General features: G+C 48.7%; 1 pseudogene; it reads right to left on the bottom strand.

Moving 5' to 3' along the window:
- The window catches only part of LOC120966674 (cinnamoyl-CoA reductase 1-like), a 38,514-nt pseudogene extending 18,513 nt beyond the window's left edge, over window positions 1-20,001 (bottom strand).
- Between the last annotated feature and the right edge of the window lie 427 nt (window positions 20,002-20,428).

The raw sequence follows: 20,428 nt of genomic DNA, 5'->3' as shown, positions 1-20,428 counted from the left end.
GGTGTTCACTAATGTGCCCGAGGGGTTTGTCAAACTCCTCGTCTCCATCACCAAGCTCACGATCGGGCCAGCGACTCGTCCGGAGTTCACGCTTTACCAGCACAAGCTCAGCGACGACGTGTCTATGCACCAGGCCGTGGTGCAATTCAAGGGAGGACGTTCTGCGTCTCGCCACTTCCGTTTTGTGGGAAGGGCCATGCCTACAGAGAGGCATGCCATGCAGATGGCCGCCCGTGAGGCGATAGCTCGCCTTCGGGATATTCTTCCTGCGATGAAGACTCGTCGCTACCGCTACCTCCCATGCCATGTGCCATATACTTGTCACTATGCATTCGCCTGCCATAGGGGAGAGAGGGATGAAGCTATCGAGATGCTTGTTGAGTATCTCAAAGCCCTGGAGGCAGCTTTCGACAACCTCGTGGACGATCTTGTGGCTGCCCGTATGGACTTAGTTCGGGGCTGTTCTGCCAACAGGAGGGAGCTTCTCCACATGGCACCGCCACTGACTTTCGTCTCATCCTCAGCATCCTATTCACCTGCCATTTTGGCCACCGCTCGCCGTCTGCCTACCACTGAGGAGTTCGAACAGGTCATTGCTCCCACTCCAGTCAGAGCTACACCGCCTGTCGCACCCGCGCCTTCTCCTCAGCGCAGTGCTACGCGCCTAGAGCCTATTAGGGAGGAGGTGGAGGTGGAGTCTCCTGCGCCGCTGGGTCTTACCCTCGGCAGGCAGAAGGACATACTCACCATCTCCGACTGAGTGCGCCTAGCAGCCGTGTGATGTACCCGCTTGTATGATATGTTTTATATGTACATAGGTTGGTAGTAGTTTGTGTGCGCATCATGTAGGACCCGGAGAAGTGCACTAACCTAAATAACATGTCAGGAATGTGTACGCACATCCTGAGTGTTGTATCGTATGATTGCGTATCATGTGTAAGATATGTACTGAGCAGTCCTTCTCCGTGCGCAATCAAATATTTTCTTGAAAAATCTTGAGGTCCTTTAAATTTTTGCCTTTGCAAAATTTTCCTTGTGCCACACAGTTCTTCTCATGAGTTTTGCAAAATAATACCCCCAGAGTGGAAAATGTCTCGTCCGTGGACTCGTTCCATGCCAAATCCACCGGAAGAAGTTTATGGGACCCAAACAAGCAACAACTTCACACAGGGGCAGTCTAGTCAGCAGGACAGTGAGGCAGCATTATCTCAAGTATGTCGTCTTTTCGAACAAAGCCAACAGCAACACCAAGAAATGATGAATCACGTCATCAATATGGGAAATCACCGTGAGCCATACCAACCGCACTCCAAGTTGTCTGAACTACAGAAGACACGCCCTCCAACGTTCGCTCACACGGATAGGCCACTTGAAGCCGATGATTGGCTTCGAGACATCGAAAGGAAGTTGATTATTGCTCAATGTTCAGATCATGAGAAGGTGCTTTATGCACCTCACTACCTCACTGGAGCAGCTGCCGCATGGTGGGAAAATTTCCTACACATGCACCCCAGTGAACATAACATCACCTGGGAAGAGTTTAAGGAAGGCTTTCGTGGGGCACACATCCCCAGGAGCATCATAAAAATCAAGAAAAGGAAGTTTGATGACCTCAAGCAAAGAGGCATGACAGTGACTGAATACAACAGTCAGTTTACTCAACTATCTCGTTATGCCTATGACGAGCATATGACTGAGAATAAAAGGATGGAAAAGTTTTTGGACGGCCTGGCGCCAGCACTTAAATGCCAACTGGTCGTACACACTTTTCCCGATTTCAAGACTCTGGTTGACAAGGCCATTACGTTGGAGAATGAGCGCCGCAGTCTGGAGGATATTCGTAAGCGAAAAAGGGACAAGACGACTCTTGCTCGCAACAACCGGAGCAAGACTGATGTTCAGAGGAATGAAGCGAGAAAATCCACGACCACTGCTCTAAGGCCAACCAGACAGTTTCATTCAAGGGACAAGGACTTCACATACCGTCCAGGGGTCACTTGCTATGCTTGTGGAGAGGAAGGGCACTATGCCAAACAGTGCCCAAAACCAAGGAACTCAGCCCCCAAGCCGAACAATGGTGGGAACAATCCAGCCCCCAAGCGTAACAATTTCAATCCCAACAACAATCACAGGAAGGGTCACCTGAACCATGTGACCAAGGAAGAAGCACAGAATGCCCCAGACATCGTACTCGGTACGTTCCCTGTCAACACAATACCTGCCATGGTTTTGTTTGATTCTGGAGCTTCTCACTCGTTCATTTCGAAGAGTTTTGTTTTGCAACATGGTTTTCCGATACTTCCTTTGGAAAAATCTATGATCATCAAGTCCCCCAGGAATAAGCAGATCACTCAGAGTTACTGCCAAGGAGTGATTATTGAATTTGAAGGACTAAAGTTTCAGGCTAATCTCATCGTATTGGAAAATAAAGGACTGGATGTTATTCTAGGAATGGACTGGTTAACCACCAACAAGGGATTTATTGACTGCTTCAATCGGACTGTAATCCTCACTCACCATCATGGCAAGACAATAAAAGTTACAGCTCAAGAGAGACCACGGTCACGGCAACCAAAGTTGAACAAAGTGGACATTTCAGAATTGAGAAAAGTTCCAGTGGTGTGTGAGTTTCCCGACGTGTTTCCTGAAGAACTACCAGGCATGCCACCAGACCGAGAGATAGAGTTCAGCATTGAACTAGCACCTGGCACCACCCCCATTTATAAGAAACCTTATAGAATGGCACCCTCCGAGTTGGTAGAATTGAAGAAGCAAATAAAAGAATTACTGGACAAAGGATTTATTCGAGCCAGCTCCTCACCTTGGGGTTCACCAGTATTATTTGCCAAGAAAAAGGATGGGACACTGAGATTGTGTATAGACTATCGAGCTCTCAATATGGTCACCATCAAAAACAAATATCCGATGCCACGGATAAATGATTTATTCGACCAGCTCGCACAAGCCAAGGTGTTCTCAAAAATTGATTTAAGATCGGGATATCATCAATTAAAAGTACGGACAGAAGATATCCCTAAGACAGCATTCACCTCCAGATACGGATTATATGAATTCACAGTAATGCCGTTTGGACTGACGAACGCCCCCGCATATTTCGTCCACCTCATGAACAAAGTGTTTATGAAATTTATGGACAAATTTGTTGTGGTGTTCATTGACGATATTCTGGTATACTCAAGGACACCAGAAGAACATGCTGAACATCTCAGAATTGTACTGGGAGAATTAAGGAAACATCAATTGTACGCCAAATTTAGCAAGTGTGAATTTTGGCTAAGACAAGTTGGTTTTCTAGGCCATATATTGACCCAAGAAGGCGTGGCCGTAGACCCAGAAAAAGTCAAAGCCATACTTGACTGGAAACCACCAGCCAACATAACAGATGTACGGAGTTTCCTAGGAATGGCTGGATATTACCGAAGGTTTATTGAAGGATTCTCCACTGTGGCAAAACCAATGACTCAGTTGCTCAAGAAAGATAAGAAATTTGTATGGACTGAAGCGTGCGAGAAAAGCTTCCAAGAACTCAAAAAGAAGCTGACAACAACACCGGTTTTGGTTGTGCCAGACATACACAAGAGTTTTGAAGTGTATTGTGACGCATCCCGGAAGGGCCTCGGGTGCGTATTGATGCAGGACGGCAAAGTTGTCGCGTATGCTTCCAGGCAACTACGGAAACATGAAGAAAATTATCCTACTCATGACTTGGAGCTAGCAGCAGTCATCCATGCACTCAAAGAGTCGAGACACTTTCTGCTGGGGAATCGTTGTGAAATATCTACGGACCATAAGAGCCTTAAATATATTTTCACGCAGCCAGAGGTCAATTTACGACAACGACGTTGGTTGGAATTAGTCAAGGACTATGATGTCGGCATTCACTACCATCCAGGGAAAGCAAATGTAGTGGCACATGCTCTTAGTCGGAACCCCAGCTCGGGCAACGACAGTCCACAGAACTTGAGGCCTGAGTTTCAACAGGAGTTCGCTAAACTCAACATGGTGATAGTCTCTGAGGGCAACGTATCAAATCTGGAGATACAGCCCACCCTAATGGAACAAATTAAGAAGGCTCAGCATGGACATCCCAGCATCGAAGGTATAAAGAGAAAAATGAGCCTTGGCAAGGCTTCAGAGTTCGTCACAGACAATGAGGGAATATTATGGTACGGGGACAGACTTTGCGTACCAAACATTGAGGAACTCAAGCAACAAATCCTAACCGAAAGCCACACCGCCCCATATTCGATCCACCCTGGAGGAACCAAAATGTACAAAGACATTCAGGAAAGATTTTGGTGGCACGGTATGAAAAGGGATATAGCCACATTCATTGCTTGTTGTGATTCGTGTCAGCGCATTAAAGCTGAGCACCAAAAACCAGCAGGGCTGCTACAGCCAAACAGGATACCTGAGTGGAAATGGGACGAAATTGGAATGGATTTTATTGTCGGACTACCTCGATCACAATGCGGAAATGATGCTATATGGGTCATCACAGATAGGCTAACCAAGGTAGCACATTTCATTCCCGTGAAGACGACCTACTCCACTCAAAGGCTTGCTAAGCTTTATCTCTCCCGTATAGTTTGTCTGCATGGAGTCCCAAAGACTATAATATCCGACCGGGGCACTCAATTTGTCTCCAAATTTTGGGATTACTTACAGCAAGCTCTGGGCACGCAACTAGCCTTTACTACAGCATACCACCCCCAGACTGATGGACAAACGGAACGCGTAAACCAAATCCTAGAAGACATGCTGAGAGCCTGTGTTCTCACCTATGGAACCAATTGGGAAGAAAGTTTGCCGTATGCCGAGTTCGCATACAACAATAGTTACCAAGCCAGCTTACAAATGGCACCTTTTGAAGCATTGTACGGACGGAGGTGTCGTACCCCACTAAATTGGTCAGAAACAGGTGACAGTTGCATCTTCGGCCCAGACATGCTCAAGGAAGCCGAGGAGAAAGTTAAACAAATCAGGGACCGACTCAAGACAGCTCAAAGCCGACAAAAGAGTTATTACGATCGAAAACATCGTGAGGTCAGCTTTGAACCCGGTGAATATGTGTACCTACGAGTGTCTCCCATGAGAGGCCTGCAACGGTTCAAAATTAAAGGGAAGCTAGCCCCGAGATTTATTGGACCCTTCTGTGTAATTGCACGAAGAGGCACAGTAGCCTACCAGCTAGACCTACCCAAAGAGCTGTCAGACGTCCACGACGTGTTCCAAGTCTCATAGTTGAGGAAGTGTGTGAGCAACCCGGAAAAGCATGTATCTCATGAGAGCATTGATGTGCAACCAGACCTCACCTACAGAGAGCGGCCAGTAAAAATATTGGAAGAGTCTGAAAGGAGAACCCGCCAGAAAACGATTAAATTTTTCAAGGTTCAGTGGAGCAATCACACCGAGGATGAAGCAACATGGGAGAGAGAGGATTTTCTTCAGGCAGAGTACCCACATCTATTTGAGGATCAGCTGAAATCTCGGGGACGAGATTTTTCCTAAGGGGGTAGGTGTTGTGACACCCAAAAATTTTATTTTGGTTTTATCAAAATCTTTATTTGTTTTGAAGGAGGGTATTTAAATTTTTCTTCTAAAGAACTCTCCCTCTCAAAAAATTTCTTTTATGACAAGTATTTTGTTTGGATTTACCCAAGACTTGATCTTTGGTCTTGGAGGTTTTTCATCTTATGTTGAATCAACACAAATGTTTTTCATTTGGGAAAGTTTTTGAAAATCTTTTTTTTTAATAACTCTATGGCATTTGGAGTGATTCTTTCCCCTTTCAAAATCTCCTCTTGCCATGACCTAAGTGGAAATCCCCTCCCAAAGGCCATCTCCCCTCTTGGTGTCAAAATAAACTTCAAATCCAGCAAGTTGAACTCCCCCATGACTTTGTTTCCATTTATTTCTAATCAAAATCTTTTTCTGTCCTCTACTTTGGCTCTTGGAGATTTACAAAGGAACTACCATTTCTCCTTTGAGTTTTGCCTCCAAACAAATTTCCCTGGCTAGTCCTTAGAGCCCTCAACCAAGATCCATGAAGATCTACTGGTCTCCAGTTCAAAAATTTCAAATTGTGCTTGCTGCAAGTTTGGACCACATTTGTCAAATTTGATGAAATTCATTTGTTTTCTCCTCCTAAAAATCTGAGAAAATTCAGGCAGCCTCTGGATGCATCGAGAGGTCACCTCACCAAGTCCCAGCTCCAGAAAAAAAAAATTCTCATGCCAAATCTTATCATCAAACACCTGGCGGGCACTGTTACTGTCAAGTTCAGAAAGTTCAGAGATACAGTTTCAGTGAGCCGCTGTCGTTTTCTTCAGAACCTCTACTCGACCTCGCCAGTAGCCGCGGTGGCGCCTTGCGCCCCGTGCCTCCTTCTTATCCCTGCGCCGCACGATCGCCTGGAAGCTTGCGGGCGTCGGCGACGAGCTGGTGGAGGTGCGCCACCCCGTGAGCTACGGCAGCAGCGCCCATTGCGGCTGCCAGAGAGGCGCAGCGTCGGACGGCGCCGTCCAGCGCCGCCCAAGCCACCAGAGGCCACCGCGTGGCTATCCACTCACCTGTGCACGCTGCAGGTCCGTCGTCGCGAACTGGTAGGCGCGGAGCGCGCTCCCTGCCGCCGCCGTGCCCGTACTGCCGTTCCGTCGAGGGCCAGTGCATTACGCAGGCCCGACCGAGGTTTGAGCAGAGAAACGGCGCCAGTGATCCTCCACGATGATGCCTAGCCACCTAAACCCCCTGCCCAACCTCTGCCTCGCCGTAATTGCTCGCCGGAGTTATCCCGTTCACGGCCACCCCCTCGGATCGCCTATAAAAGGAGGCCCCGAGATCGAACTCGTACCCGCACCACCTCTACACACCACTAGTACCACGCCAAGCCACTGGAAGAGCCCCGAGGGAGTCTTCTTCCCCAACTCCGGCCACCTCGACCCGCTTCGGGATCCAGCTCAATTCACTCCCGTGCGTGCACCCCTACCTCTCAGCTCATGCCAGTAGTCTTCTAGTGCATCCACCCTTCTGACCCGCGCGTCAATTTGGAGTTTGCAGCACCCACCGGAGTATTCCACCATCGCCCGAACCACCGTCCGCCGGAGATAGTGTCGCCGTCGACGTGGTTCTCTCCGACGGTCAAGTCCACCACCCACCGACACGGAAGGGCACCCTGAACCCGTAGGTACCCTCCGATCACTCTGCCTCGCCCTGGTTCAACGCCGGCGACCACCGCAGCCTTCGGGCGCCAGCGAGCTCCGTTGGAAGTTTTCGAACCTGACGGGTGGGACCCCCCCGTCAGCCTCTCTTCTTTTCCCCTTCGAACCGTTTTCTGAAAGCGCCTTCGGGCAAAACGTGTTTTCTCTCTGGGCTAGCGTATTTCATACCGAACCGTTTTCTGTTTTCTCAAACAAGTCCCTGGATCTTTTCTGTTTCATCACAGATTAGTCCTTGGACTAAAACCCTTATATCTTTTTAACAAAAGATGCTTTTTGATTGATTCTTTTTCTGTCAATCTTATATTTTTGTCTAGTTTTTATAGTATTTATTTGGAATATTTTTGGAACAATTTTTATGCACGCAACGGTTTTCACGTTAGTATACGGTTTCGTTATACCGTAGGTTCCGGAGGAGGTGACGGAGCCGCGAACTTCGCCGAGCTAGACTCCGACTTCTCCGAACCAGGCAAGCATGTTTGAACCTTTGATATGATTAGTGTTTTGCATGTTTGCTTGAATGGTTTGTGCATGGCATATGAGCATCGGTGAGTGTTACGTTGCATGCAAGGCAACTAACCGTGTGCTTCGAAGTTTACTGTGATCTTTGATGAGAGATGACCTGATCATGTGGTGACATGAGAGGTAGTAAGATGGTATTGTTGTAGCATGCCAGTCTTATGTCATCCGATAAACTCCGACGCTAACGTGGACTGAGCCACGTTACCGTTCTTCCCCTTTCGTGCTGCCACATGTTTTCTGCAAAGAATACGGTTTAGTAAGTTGCTAACCTCTATCCTTGTACACACCAAATAGAGGGGCCGGGATGAGGGTTCCATGGCCCTGGATTAAAGCCAGTCATTCGGTCAGGGGCATGGGTGTTTCCGGTTGGGACTGAGAGGGGAGCACCCCTTAGAGCGCGCGGTATAACTTTGATCCCATGCTACGCGAGGTTGTAGCCTCCCCGTCTCAAGGTTTTTCTTGAACGTTGCTTGGGGTGATTCCTAGCAACGGAATGTTGAATGGGTGTGTACTGGTTAGATGTGTTTCTCCTAAAATACCGTAAACGGAACTAGTCCCTTGTGACTACTGAAATCCGTTGGCTGTGGTTAAATAGTACAAGCTCTGCAGAGTCAAATCCTTCCGAGTCATCGCGTCCATGGTCAAGGACCGTGGCCAACTTATCCACATTCATGCTAGTCCCTGTGTCAGTTTCCGTGGAAATCCCCGGTGAACAAGCTTGAGTGGTAAACCCGGTTGAACGTTATTCCTGTGGATGGACTAACCTTTTTATTATATCATACCTGAGTATTTACTTGAAATGATTTAACTTCATGAGCTACTGAAATATCAAGTTATGAGTATAAGCCCTTAATGTGATGTCGCTCAGACGTCTGACTGTGGCACTCTTGTCATTTACTTTTAATATAAGCCCTTTATGTGATGTCGCTCAGACGTCCGACTGTGGCACTCTTGTCATTTACTTTTAATATATGCCTTTTATGTGATGTCGCTCAGACGTCCGACTATGGCACTCTTGTTATTTACTTTTGATATAAGCCCTTTATGTGATGTCGCTCAGACGTCCAACTGTGGCACTTTTTTCATTTACTTTTGATATCAGCCCTTTACGTGATGTCGCTCAGACGTCCGACTGTGGCACGCACTGTCGTTTATATTCCATTATAAGCCCTTTATGTGGTGTCGCTTTGACGCCCGACTGCGGCATTGTTATTTTATTTGTATCCTTTCGAGGAGTCATTCTGACACTCGATTGGCCCTCAGTATCACATTGGGATTTCGGGAGGACTACCGCCCGACTTCCTTTTTACTTCCCATGCATTGCTATTTTATTATCTGAGTGCGCATTATTAATCTGTTCATATGCATCATGTTTGCATTTGTTATATCTTATGTCCGAACTGTCTTGCGAGTACTTTCATAGTACTCACCTGGCTTGTTGATTTGGCCAGATGTTGACGAAGGCGATCTCATGGATGAAGAGTTTGATAGTGAGTCCGACGCCTAGAGGAGTCCCAGTCAGTCCCGTGCGATCCTGGATTTCGGTCACTTGTATTATATACGCTTCCGCCACCCACAATAAGAATCATCGAGCCTCACCCGACGCTCGATGAGCTGTAAGATTTAGGAGTCATGTCACCACTTCACGGTGACATATCCACCACTTTTTTTTACGAGTCAGTAGTTATGCCACCATATCCGCCTTTATGTTTAATATTGGCGTGCTTGTAATAAATTGTTGAGCAGTCTCCGCTCAACCTTGTATTATATTTAGTACTCCTGGTTTTTCTTCTGTGATCAAGAAATTGTCTACCAGTAAGAAAGATTTTTCTCTACTGGTCCATTGACGGGATCGGTTTCTCAATAAATATTTTTATTGGAAAACCGGTCGTGACAACAAGAAAATGTTTCTGTGGTGCCTGCACCGACTAGAGAGGAAGTTAATGATGACGATCATGATCAAGTTACCACTGAACTTCGTAGGTCCACAAGGACACGTTCCGCACCAGAGTGGTACGGCAACCCTGTCCTGGAAATCATGTTGTTGGACAACGGTGAACCTTCGAACTATGAAGAAGCGATGGCGGGTCCAGATTCCAACAAATGGCTTGAAGCCATGCAATCCGAGATAGGATCCATGTATGAAAACAAAGTGTGGACTTTGACAGACTTGCTCGATGATCGGCGAGCGATAGAAAATAAATGGATCTTTAAGAAGAAGACGGACGCGGATGGAAATGTTACCATCTATAAAGCTCGACTTGTCGCTAAGGGTTATCGACAAGTTCAAGGAGTTGACTACGATGAGACCTTCTCACCCGTAGCGAAGCTGAAGTCCGTCCGAATCATGTTAGCAATTGCCGCATTCTACGATTATGAAATATGGCAAATGGACGTCAAAACGGCATTCCTTAACGGCTTCCTTAAGGAAGAATTGTATATGATGCAGCTGGAAGGTTTTGTCGATCCTAAGAATGCTGACAAAGTATGCAAGCTCCAGCGCTCAATCTATGGGCTGGTGCAGGCATCTCGGAGTTGGAACATTCACTTTGATGAGATGATCAAAGCGTTTGGGTTTACACAGACTTATGGAGAAGCCTGTGTTTACAAGAAAGTGAGTGGGAGCTCTGTAGCATTTCTCATATTATATGTGGATGACATACTATTGATGGGAAATGATATAGAATTCTTGGAAAGTATAAAGGCCTACTTGAATAAGTGTTTTTCAATGAAGGACCTTGGAGAAGTTGCTTACATATTAGGCATCATGATCTATAGAGATAGATCGAGACGCCTCATAGGTCTTTCACAAAGCACATACCTTGACAAGATATTGAAGAAGTTCAATATGGATCAGTCCAAGAAGGGGTTCTTGCCTGTATTGCAAGGTGTGAGATTGAGCACGGCTCAATGCCCGACCACGGTAGAAGATAGAGAAAAGATGAGTGTCGTCCCCTATGCCTCGGCCATAGGGTCTATTATGTATGCCATGCTGTGTACCAGACCTGATGTAAACCTTGCCGTAAGTTTGGTAGGAAGGTACCAAAGTAATCCCGGCATGGAACACTGGACAGCGGTCAAGAACATCATGAAGTCCCTGAAAAGGACTAAGGATATGTTTCTCGTTTATGGAGGTGACGAAGAGCTCGTCGTAAAGGGTTACGTCGATGCTAGCTGCGACACAGATCTGGATGACTCTACGTCACAAACCGGATACGTGTATATTTTGAATGGTGGGGCAGTCAGCTGATGCAGTTGCAAGCAAAGCGTCGTGGCGGGATCTACATGTGAAGCGGAGTACATGGCAGCCTCGGAGGCAGCACATGAAGCAATCTGGATGAAGGAGTTAATTGCCGACCTAGGAGTTATTCCCAATGCATCGGGGCCGATGACTCTCTTCTATGACAACACAGGAGCTATTGCCCTTGCCAAGGAGCCCAGGTTTCACAAGAAGACCAGGCACATCAAGCGTCGGTTCAACTCCATTCGTGAAAATGTTCAAAATGGAGACATAGATATTTGTAAAGTACATACGGATTTGAATGTCGCAGATCCGTTGACTAAACCTCTTCCACGGGCAAAACATGATCAACACCAGAACTCTATGGGTGTACGATTCATCACAATGTAACTAGATTATTGACTCTAGTGCAAGTGGGAGACTGTTGGAAATATGCCCTAGAACCAATAATAAAATGGTTATTATTATATTTCCTTGTTCATGATAATTGTCTATTGTTCATGCTATAATTGTGTTATCCGGAAATCTTAATACATGTTTGAACACATAGACCATAACATGTCCCTAGTGAGCCTCTAGTTGACTAGCTTGTTGATCAATAGATGGTTACGATTTCCTGACCATGGACATTGGATGTCATTGATAACGGGATCACATCATTAGGAGAATGATGTGATGGACAAGACCCAATCCTAAGCATATCACTAGATCGTGTAGTTTGTTTGCTGAAGCTTTTCTAATGTCAAGTACATTTCCTTAGACCATGAGATCGTGCAACTCCCGGATACCGTAGGAATGCTTTGGGTGTACCAAACGTCACAACGTAACTGGGTGGCTATAAAGGTGCACTACAGGTATCTCCGAAAGTGTCTGTTGGGTTGGCTCGGATCGAGACTGGGATTTGTCACTCCGTATGACGGAGAGGTATCTCTGGGCCCACTCGGTATTGCATCATCATAATGAGCTCAATGTGACTAAGTAGTTAGTCACGAGATCATGCATTACGGAACGAGTAAAGTGACTTGCCGGTAACGAGATTGAACGAGGTATTGGGATACAGACGATCGAATCTCGGGCAAGTAACGTACCGATTGACAAAGGGAATTGTATACGGGATTGCTTGAATCCTCGACATCGTGGTTCATCCGATGAGATCATCGTGGAACATGTGGGAGCCAACATGGGTATCCAGGTCCCGCTGTTGGTTATTGGCTAGAGAGGTGTCTCGGTCATGTCTGCATGATTCCCGAACCCGTAGGGTCTACAGACTTAAGGTTCGATGACGCTAGGGTTATAAGGAAGGTTTGTATGTGATTACTGAATGTTGTTCGGAGTCCCGGATGAGATCCCGGATGTCACAAGGAGTTCCGGAATGGTCCGGAGGTAAAGATTTATATATGGGAAGTCACCATACGGTCACCGGAAATATTCGGTGGTATACCGGTATTGTACCGGGACCACCGGAGGAGTTCCAGGGGTCCACCGGGAGGGTCCACCTGCCCCGGAGGGCCTTATGGGCTGTAGGTGGAAGGGAACCAGCCCTTAGTGGGCTGGGAGCCAACCCCCCTTGGGCCCATGCGCCTAGGGTTTGGGGGAAACCCTAAAGGGGGGCACCCCCCCCCCTTGCTTGGGGGGCAAGCCACCTCCCCCTTGGCCGCCGCCCCCCCCCTCTAGATCCCATCTAGAGGGGCCGGCCCCCTTCCCCCTTCTCCCTATAAATAAAGGGGTGAGGGGAGGGCTGCAGCACCACATCCAAGGCGCAGCCCCTCCCCTCCCCAACACCTCTCCTCCTCCGCGTGTGCTTGGCGAAGCCCTGCCGGAGAACTGTCACTCCACCACCACCACGCCGTCGTGCTGCTGTTGGAGTCTTCTTCCTCAACCTCTCCCTCCTCCTTGCTGGATCAAGGCGTGGGAGACGTCACCGCTCCGTACGTGTGTTGAACGCGGAGGTGCCGTCCGTTCGGCGCTTGGATCATCGGTGATTTGGATCACGACGAGTACGACTCCATCAACCCCGTTCTCTTGAACGCTTCCGCTCGCGATCTACAAGGGTATGTAGATGCACTCCTCCCCTCTCGTTGCTAGTAAACTCCATAGATTGATCTTGGTGATGCGTAGAAAATTTTAATTTCTGCTACGATCCCCAACAACCACCGCGCTGGCCGACGGCCCGTCCTACGGTTCTGGGTGCGGGCGACTTTGCCAAGACAGCACGGCCGGGCCTGAGATCCAAGTCGCGCGCGCAGATGCCGGAGTGTATGACCGCCGTCAGGCCGGCAGGGAAGGGAGTTGGGACGGCCACGGCGGTGCGACCGTCGGATCGGGGTGAGGACGTGCGTGGAGGCGGCGTGGTTAGGCGGTCCTGGGGCGAGGTAATGACGGCATGGTTTCCATGCCATGCACGCACGTACGGCGTCATAGACGTGGTCACGCCATAGGGGGCCCCTTGGCCCGTCCCGTAAAACTACCGCCGGCTGGCCCATGATGCATTTATTTCTGATGTTTTTTTAACGACAGAAAATATTAATGCATTTTTTAATGCAACCATTCAAAATTTTTGCACACGCACTTATCATCAGGGCCATCATGCGTGCAAGTTTTTATAATTTTCCGACACCGTATGAATTTCTTATGGTTTTCTCCGTGAAACGCACAGAAAACACTGACCGGGCGTGACACAACGTGCGTTTCGTGTCCGAATTCATTCAACTCTTGCGTGGGGCCCTAACATGGGCATGCCCACTGCCTCCCAAAATTGGGTGACATTTCGTGGATGCCACCTCGTACCACCCATGCAACCGGCACTGATCGGATATGAAGGATGTCAGCTCCGTACTGCGTTCTCTTTTCTGACTCAGCCGATGGACCCCAAACTTTTTCCACACGCCAGCATCACCAGGGCCATCATGGGTGCAAGTTTACATAATTTTCCGACACCGTATGAATTTCTTATGGTTTTCTCCGTGAAACGCACCGAAAACACTGAAAGGCGTGACGCAACGTGTGTTTCGTGTCCGAATTCGTTCAACTCTTGCGTGGGGCCCTAACATGGGCATGCCCACTGCCTCCCAAAATTGGGTGACGTTTCGTGCATGCCACCTCGTACCACCCATGCAACCGGCACTGATCGGATATGTAGGATGTCAGCCCCGTACTGCGTTCTCGTGTTTGACTCAGCCGGTGGACCCCAAACTTTTTCCACACGCACTCATCACCAGGGTCATCATGCGTGCAAGTTTTCATAATTTTCCGACACCGTATGAATTTCTTATGGTTTTCTCCGTGAAACGCACCGAAAACACTGACCGGGCGTGACGCAACGTGCGTTTCGTGTCCGAATTCGTTCAACTCCTGCATGGGGCCCTAACATGGGCATGCCCACTGCCTTCCAAAATTGGGTGACGTTTCGTGCATGCCACCTCGTACCACCCATGCAACCGGCTTGATCGGGCCGGGCCGATTAAGCGCAGTTGCGGCCTGCAAGCACAGGTGGGCTTATTTTTTTCATCACTATTTTTTTTGCCTTCTATGAGTCATGGCGCGGGGGGAGGTGGAAGGGGCACTTTTTTAGTCCCACCTCGCGCGCCGAGGGACGCCAGGACTGGCTTATATAGTCGTCTTTGAGCTATTTATTAGATAAGATAGTAATAATGTCAGTTGACTTTAACTAAAGTCAGCTGACATTATTACTATCTTATTTTTTAATATCACCTCGTCAATTCACGCACAAATAACTATAGTCAAAGTTTTTATATGTATAATTTAAATACGAAATAAATTTTGTATTAAGTACACTTTTTAATATAATTACTTAATAAATTCTGTATTAAGTACTGTTTTTAATTTAACTACTTAATAAATTCTATGTGAAGTAGTGTTTTTTATGAACGGTCGTTTCCAAATTATTATGTAGTAGCAATAAACTCATTAATATTTTTTAATAAGCTGAAAATGTTAGGCATTAACGCAAAACTCATAAAAAATTAAAACATAAACTGATTATTTTTACCTATAAATTGTAATAAAAAACTCATTATTCTTACTTATAAATTATTAAAAAAATGCATTATTATTATGAAAAAACAATTAGCCATTAATGCAACACATTACGGTACTAAACTTTGCATATATTTTAAGTATTTTTTAGCCATTAATTAACATTACATAAATGTTAAAAATGTAATTACTGATCTACACAAATAACTGATTAAAATATTCATTACAAAAAAACTCATTATCAATTAATTATCAAAAAACTCATTATTGTTTTAGCAATTAATTATAAAAGACTCATTATTTTTCCTATAAATTGTAATAAACAACTCATTATTATTATAATAAATATAGTTAACAATTCTATATTACGTATGGATTTTTATTAATTATATAATTTTTTATACGATGACAAAAGGCATAAATAACTAAAAAACTTAATACTATTTAAAAAAACAAAAGTCTTGACTGTGCGCGACGGCCCAGTGATTGTGCGCGATGGCGCGCGTGGGCCAGCCCATTGACTATGCGCGCGGTGCGGGGGCAGGGTCGGCGGGGCTGAGGACTAAAGTTTAGTCCCACCTCGCCCGCCGAACGACGCCGCGACCGCCTTATATACCAACCTCCCACCACCCTTTCGAACTCCTCTGATTCCCGCCCCGTCCCGCCACTGCCCCGTTGGCCTGTGCTGCCAGTCGTAGCTGGGCCGAAAGGCCGGCCCTTTCGCCACCTGGCTTGATCGGGCCGGACCGATTAAGCGCAGTTGCGGCATGCAAGCACAGGTGGGCTTATTTTTTTGCATCACTATTTTTTTGCCTTCTATGAGTCACGGCGCGGGGGAGGTGGAAGGGGAGCTTTTTTAGTCCCACCTCGCGCGCCGAGGGACGCCAGGACTGGCTTATATAGCCGCGTTCGTGCACATTGCTATATGAGACAGTTAGTACTAATTTGGTTTGACTTTGCACTGCCAGGGGCGGCACTGCCGTACTGCCCGGACAGTGTAAGCTCATTACACTGCCCGGGCAGTGCGTCAGAGCTGCCAGTTGCAGTGTAAACTGAAATCACATCATTACTATCTGTCTTATTTTTTATTATTTGTCACACTATGCAAATTTAGTCTCACCTCAGTCAAATTACATTAGTACTATCTACATTATTTTTTTGACATCCTTCAAATGAACCCAAATTTTTTTTATACTATTTCACCATCATGACTAGGATGCATGACAAATTAACCTCCTTCTCCGGAGACCGTTCGGGCAGGACCGAAGGCCCCGTCCGAAAGGAGTTTTTTTTACATCCTTGAAATGAACTCAAATATTTTTCCATAGTGTTCCACCATCATCACTAGAATGCATGACAAGTTTTGTGGCTTTTTTTTTCATTTTATGAAATTTCAATAATTTTTCCGGTGAAAACACCACATACCACACCCCGGCCGTGACGCAACATGTTTTTGATGTCCAAATATGTTCAATTCTTCGATTGACTGTGGGGGTGGGCATATCAACTCACTTGCAAAATTTCAGGTCATTCCGAATATGTCGAAAAATTGACCTCCTTCTCCGGAGACCGTTCGGGCAGGACCGAAGGCCCCGTCCGAAAGGAGTTTTTTTCGACACCCTTCAAATGAACCCACATTTTTTATAGTGTTCCACCATCATCACTAGGATGCATGCCAAGTTTTCTGGCTTTTTTATCGCTTTATGAATTTTCTATAATTTTTTCGGTGAAAACACCACATAGCACACCCGGACGTGACACAACATGTTTTTGGTGTTCAAATACGTTCAATTCTTGGATTGAATGTGGGGGTGGCCATACCAACTCACTTGCAAAATTTGAGGTCATTCCAAATATATTGAAAAATTGACCTCCTTCTCCGGAGACCGTTCGGCCAGGACTGAAGGACCCGTCTGAAAGGAGTTTTTTTTCGACATCCTTCAAATGAACTCAAATTTTTTCCATAGTGTTCCACCATCATCACTAGGATGCATGAAAAGTTTTGTGGCTTTTTTTCACTTTATGAATTTTCTATAATTTTTTCGGTGAAAACACCACATACCACACCCCCGGACGTGACGCAACATGTTTTTTATGTCCAAATACGTTCAATTCTTGTATTGACTGTGGGGGTGGGCATACCAACTCACTTGCAAAAATTGAGGTCATTCCGAATATGTCGAAAAATTGGCCTCCTTCTCCAGAGACCGTTCGGGCAGGACCGAAGGCCCCGTCCGAAAGGAGTTTTTTTTCGACAGCCTTCAAATGTACCCACATTTTTTTATAGTGTTCCACCATCATCACTAGGATGCATGAAAAGTTTTCTGGCTTTTTTATCGCTTTAAGATTTTTTTATAATTTTTCCGGTGAAAACACCACATACCACACCCCGGACGTGACGCAATATGTTTTTGGTGTGCATGCATGACAAGTTCTCCGGAGACCGTTCGGGTATGAGCGAAGGCCCCATGCATGCGTTTTGCGACTGATTTTTCTACAATTTTTGTGTCGATTATCGGCTCGTAACATTAAAATGCATGTTTCCGTTTATTTTTTTAAGTTGCACGACTAACATCAAATTAAACATACGGATTTTTTTTCAGATAAACCATTCCGAGTTCATTCATAATTCAAAATATTTTACATAACCCTAAACATAACCGAGCACTGCTCTTACATAACTTAGACCGAAATTTAAATATAAACCCTAAAACTAGACTACTCGTCGTCACTGGCGCCGGTGAGGTTGACGACCGGCGCCATACCGCCGGCCTCTCCTTCGCCGCCGTCGCCACCATCGTCGCCGCCGTCGTCGTCGTCGCTGAAATCCCACCAGTTGTCTTCCCGCGCCTGCTGCTCCTGCACCGCCGCTTGGCCGCCAGCCGCTCTCGTTCCTCACGAGTGGTCGCCGCCGTCGCCTCCTCTGCCGACCGGGCCAGCACCGCAAGTAGCCCCGGCGTGTCGTCGGGGTCTCCGTCTTGCCCGAGGGCGGCCTGCGCCGGCGGGATCTCGACCAGTGCCAGGGCAGGGGGCGCCTGCAGTGCCGGGGCAGTTGGGGCGGCTGGAGGTGGGCCGTGGCAGCGGCGACCACGGGAAGTGCCGACCTCGCCGGTAATGTCCGTGACGGGGAGGCCGGCCACCGAGTCCCTGAACGCGCCGAGGACGACGTTGAAGTTCTTCCCGCGCCAGAACCCACGGCGGGCCCTCCGGTTGTACCGGCCGCCAGGGAAGGCGCGGAGCTGCTCCCTCGTCGGCGGCGGTCCTATGGTGGGGATGCCGTCCGCCCCAATCCGCCTTGGCCCCGGCACCTTGGCTGCCGGCGGCACCATCGGGCGGAACCGGGCCAGATCCTCTGTGTCGCCGATGGTGAGGCTCAGCGGCCAGACGCCGCCCGGCCACGCGCCCTCGTCGGGGTCGCTGGAAGACATTGCCGGCGAGGAGAGGGAGATGGGCGGACGAGGAGAGGAAGAGAGATGGGCGGGCGAGGGAGATGGCACGGCGTGGAGAGGGCTGGTGCGGCCTTTTATAGACGGCGGGGGAGGGAGGTGGGCGGGCGAGCCGTCGGTGGCGCGCGCCACGAGGGAGAGGAGGGCGGCTAGCGGCACGCGCGACAGCTGTGGCGTGTGAAGGCGCGGCAGTGGCGGCGTGTGAAGGCGCGGCAGGCGAGGCATCGGTGGCGTCTGGGCGCGGCAGCGGGGGCGTGGGAAGGCGTGAGGACGGCAGGCGCGGCAGCCGATGCGTCGGTGGCGTCTGAAGGCGAGCGGGCGGTCGCCGCAGCGGCGGCAGCCGACCGGTCGCGTCAACTGCCGGCCCGAGGCGGAAGGCTGGCGGCAGGCGCCCGGTCGCCGCACGCGCGGCAGTGGAGGGCGCGGACTACGAGGGCAGCAGGCGGGCGGCAGGAGATCAGCCGCGAGCAATCGGCGCCTGCATGCACGCCGCAATTACTGCAAAGCAGTTAATTGCACCACGATACGGCCGCCCGCGCCACGTCCACACGTACGCCCCCACCGGTGAACGCCGACTTAAAAAAAACACGCCCTGCATCTGACATACTGGGCCATGGATGCTAACTGCTCGGCTCGGCTCGCGTCCTCACGGCTGCCAAGCGGCTCGGCTCGTCCCGCAGCTGCGTATACACAGGCGCGCGGGGGTTACTTTTTTTACATAAGACGGTCGTGCCCCTGACAGCGAAGGGGTATGGGGGAATCTCAGCCCTTGATATGTTTAAGCAGAAGTGAGTATTGTTTAGGGGTGCTGATTTTCTATATATATATATATATATATATATATATATATATATATATATATATATATATATATATACCCGCTGTATCTCCGTAAGTCTATTTTGAGAAAGTGCCGTTTTCCCGTATCGCCGTATCTGTATCCCCGTACCATGTAACATAGAGGGCTGCGGCTGGGGTCCATGTGCACGGCGCCGTAGGATGACGTGAACACCACGCGCCGCACGCCGGCGTCCGCGGCTGCGCTGATCACGTCCCTAGTGCTCTCAAGGGCGACCGGCACGAGGTCCTGCAAAAACCAGCACCACATGTAGCAGGTAAGTAGGCGGCCCTTGCTGAAACTTCAAGAAGTGAGCAGAGCAAAGTCAGTGGACCGACGGGGTCGTTGGAGACTGGCGAGGCGACGTGCAAAACGCCCTGACAACCGCAGAAGGCGGCGCGAAGGCCGTTATAGTCGAGGACATCGGCGCGACACAGGGTGAACCTCTCCTCGGCGCCCTGCAGCGCGAGCAGGTGAGCGTTCTTGCGGTCCGCTGCACAAACCACTCATCCCGTTAGATGAGCCACAGAATTCAGCGAGATCGATCATCGACTTACCGGGGTCCCTGGCGGTTCCCCTGACGCGGTAGCCGCGGAGGAGGAGCTCCTTCACAACCCAAGAGCCGATGAACCCTCCGGCCCCCGTCACGCATACCAGCTCCTGGTCCGGCTGCCGCTGCTTCATCTCGCCGTTGTCGGTGGCCTTGTCAATCGACGGCATGGTGAGTCGGTGTTTGCTGACCAGGGTGGTCGATCAATATGTGGATGTCGATGCAAGATTGCTACGGTAGTTGGCTAACTACACGGGCTAGCTAGTACAGTAGTACCAAATTGCCTTTGCTTGATGCTTGATTCTGCTGCTGATGATCAGTAGGTCGAGCTTGTGTGTTCTGACCGGTTAACATGCTCCACTATTTATACTGGAAAGCAGTGGCACCGTTGCACAACAGCACGACAAAACTGCGGTGCAATACTACCTGGGCTGGAGTGCGCGAGCGGAAAGGTGAGGGGAGGCTCGTCTCCCGGCTGCAGCTCGTTTTGTTTATGGAGCTTCAGCGGCGTGACCCACTGCACGAAGCGAATCGAATCCTGGACTCCCACTGCCAAGGAAAGGTCCACGACCTCGCGCGTCATCGTTCCATGACAAA

This window comes from Aegilops tauschii, chromosome 6 (assembly GCF_002575655.3).
Source record: "Aegilops tauschii subsp. strangulata cultivar AL8/78 chromosome 6, Aet v6.0, whole genome shotgun sequence".
In the NCBI taxonomy this organism is placed as follows: Eukaryota; Viridiplantae; Streptophyta; class Magnoliopsida; order Poales; family Poaceae; genus Aegilops; species Aegilops tauschii.
The sequence above is the reverse complement of the archived record's forward strand: the minus strand, read 5'-3'. Positions and strand labels throughout refer to the sequence as shown.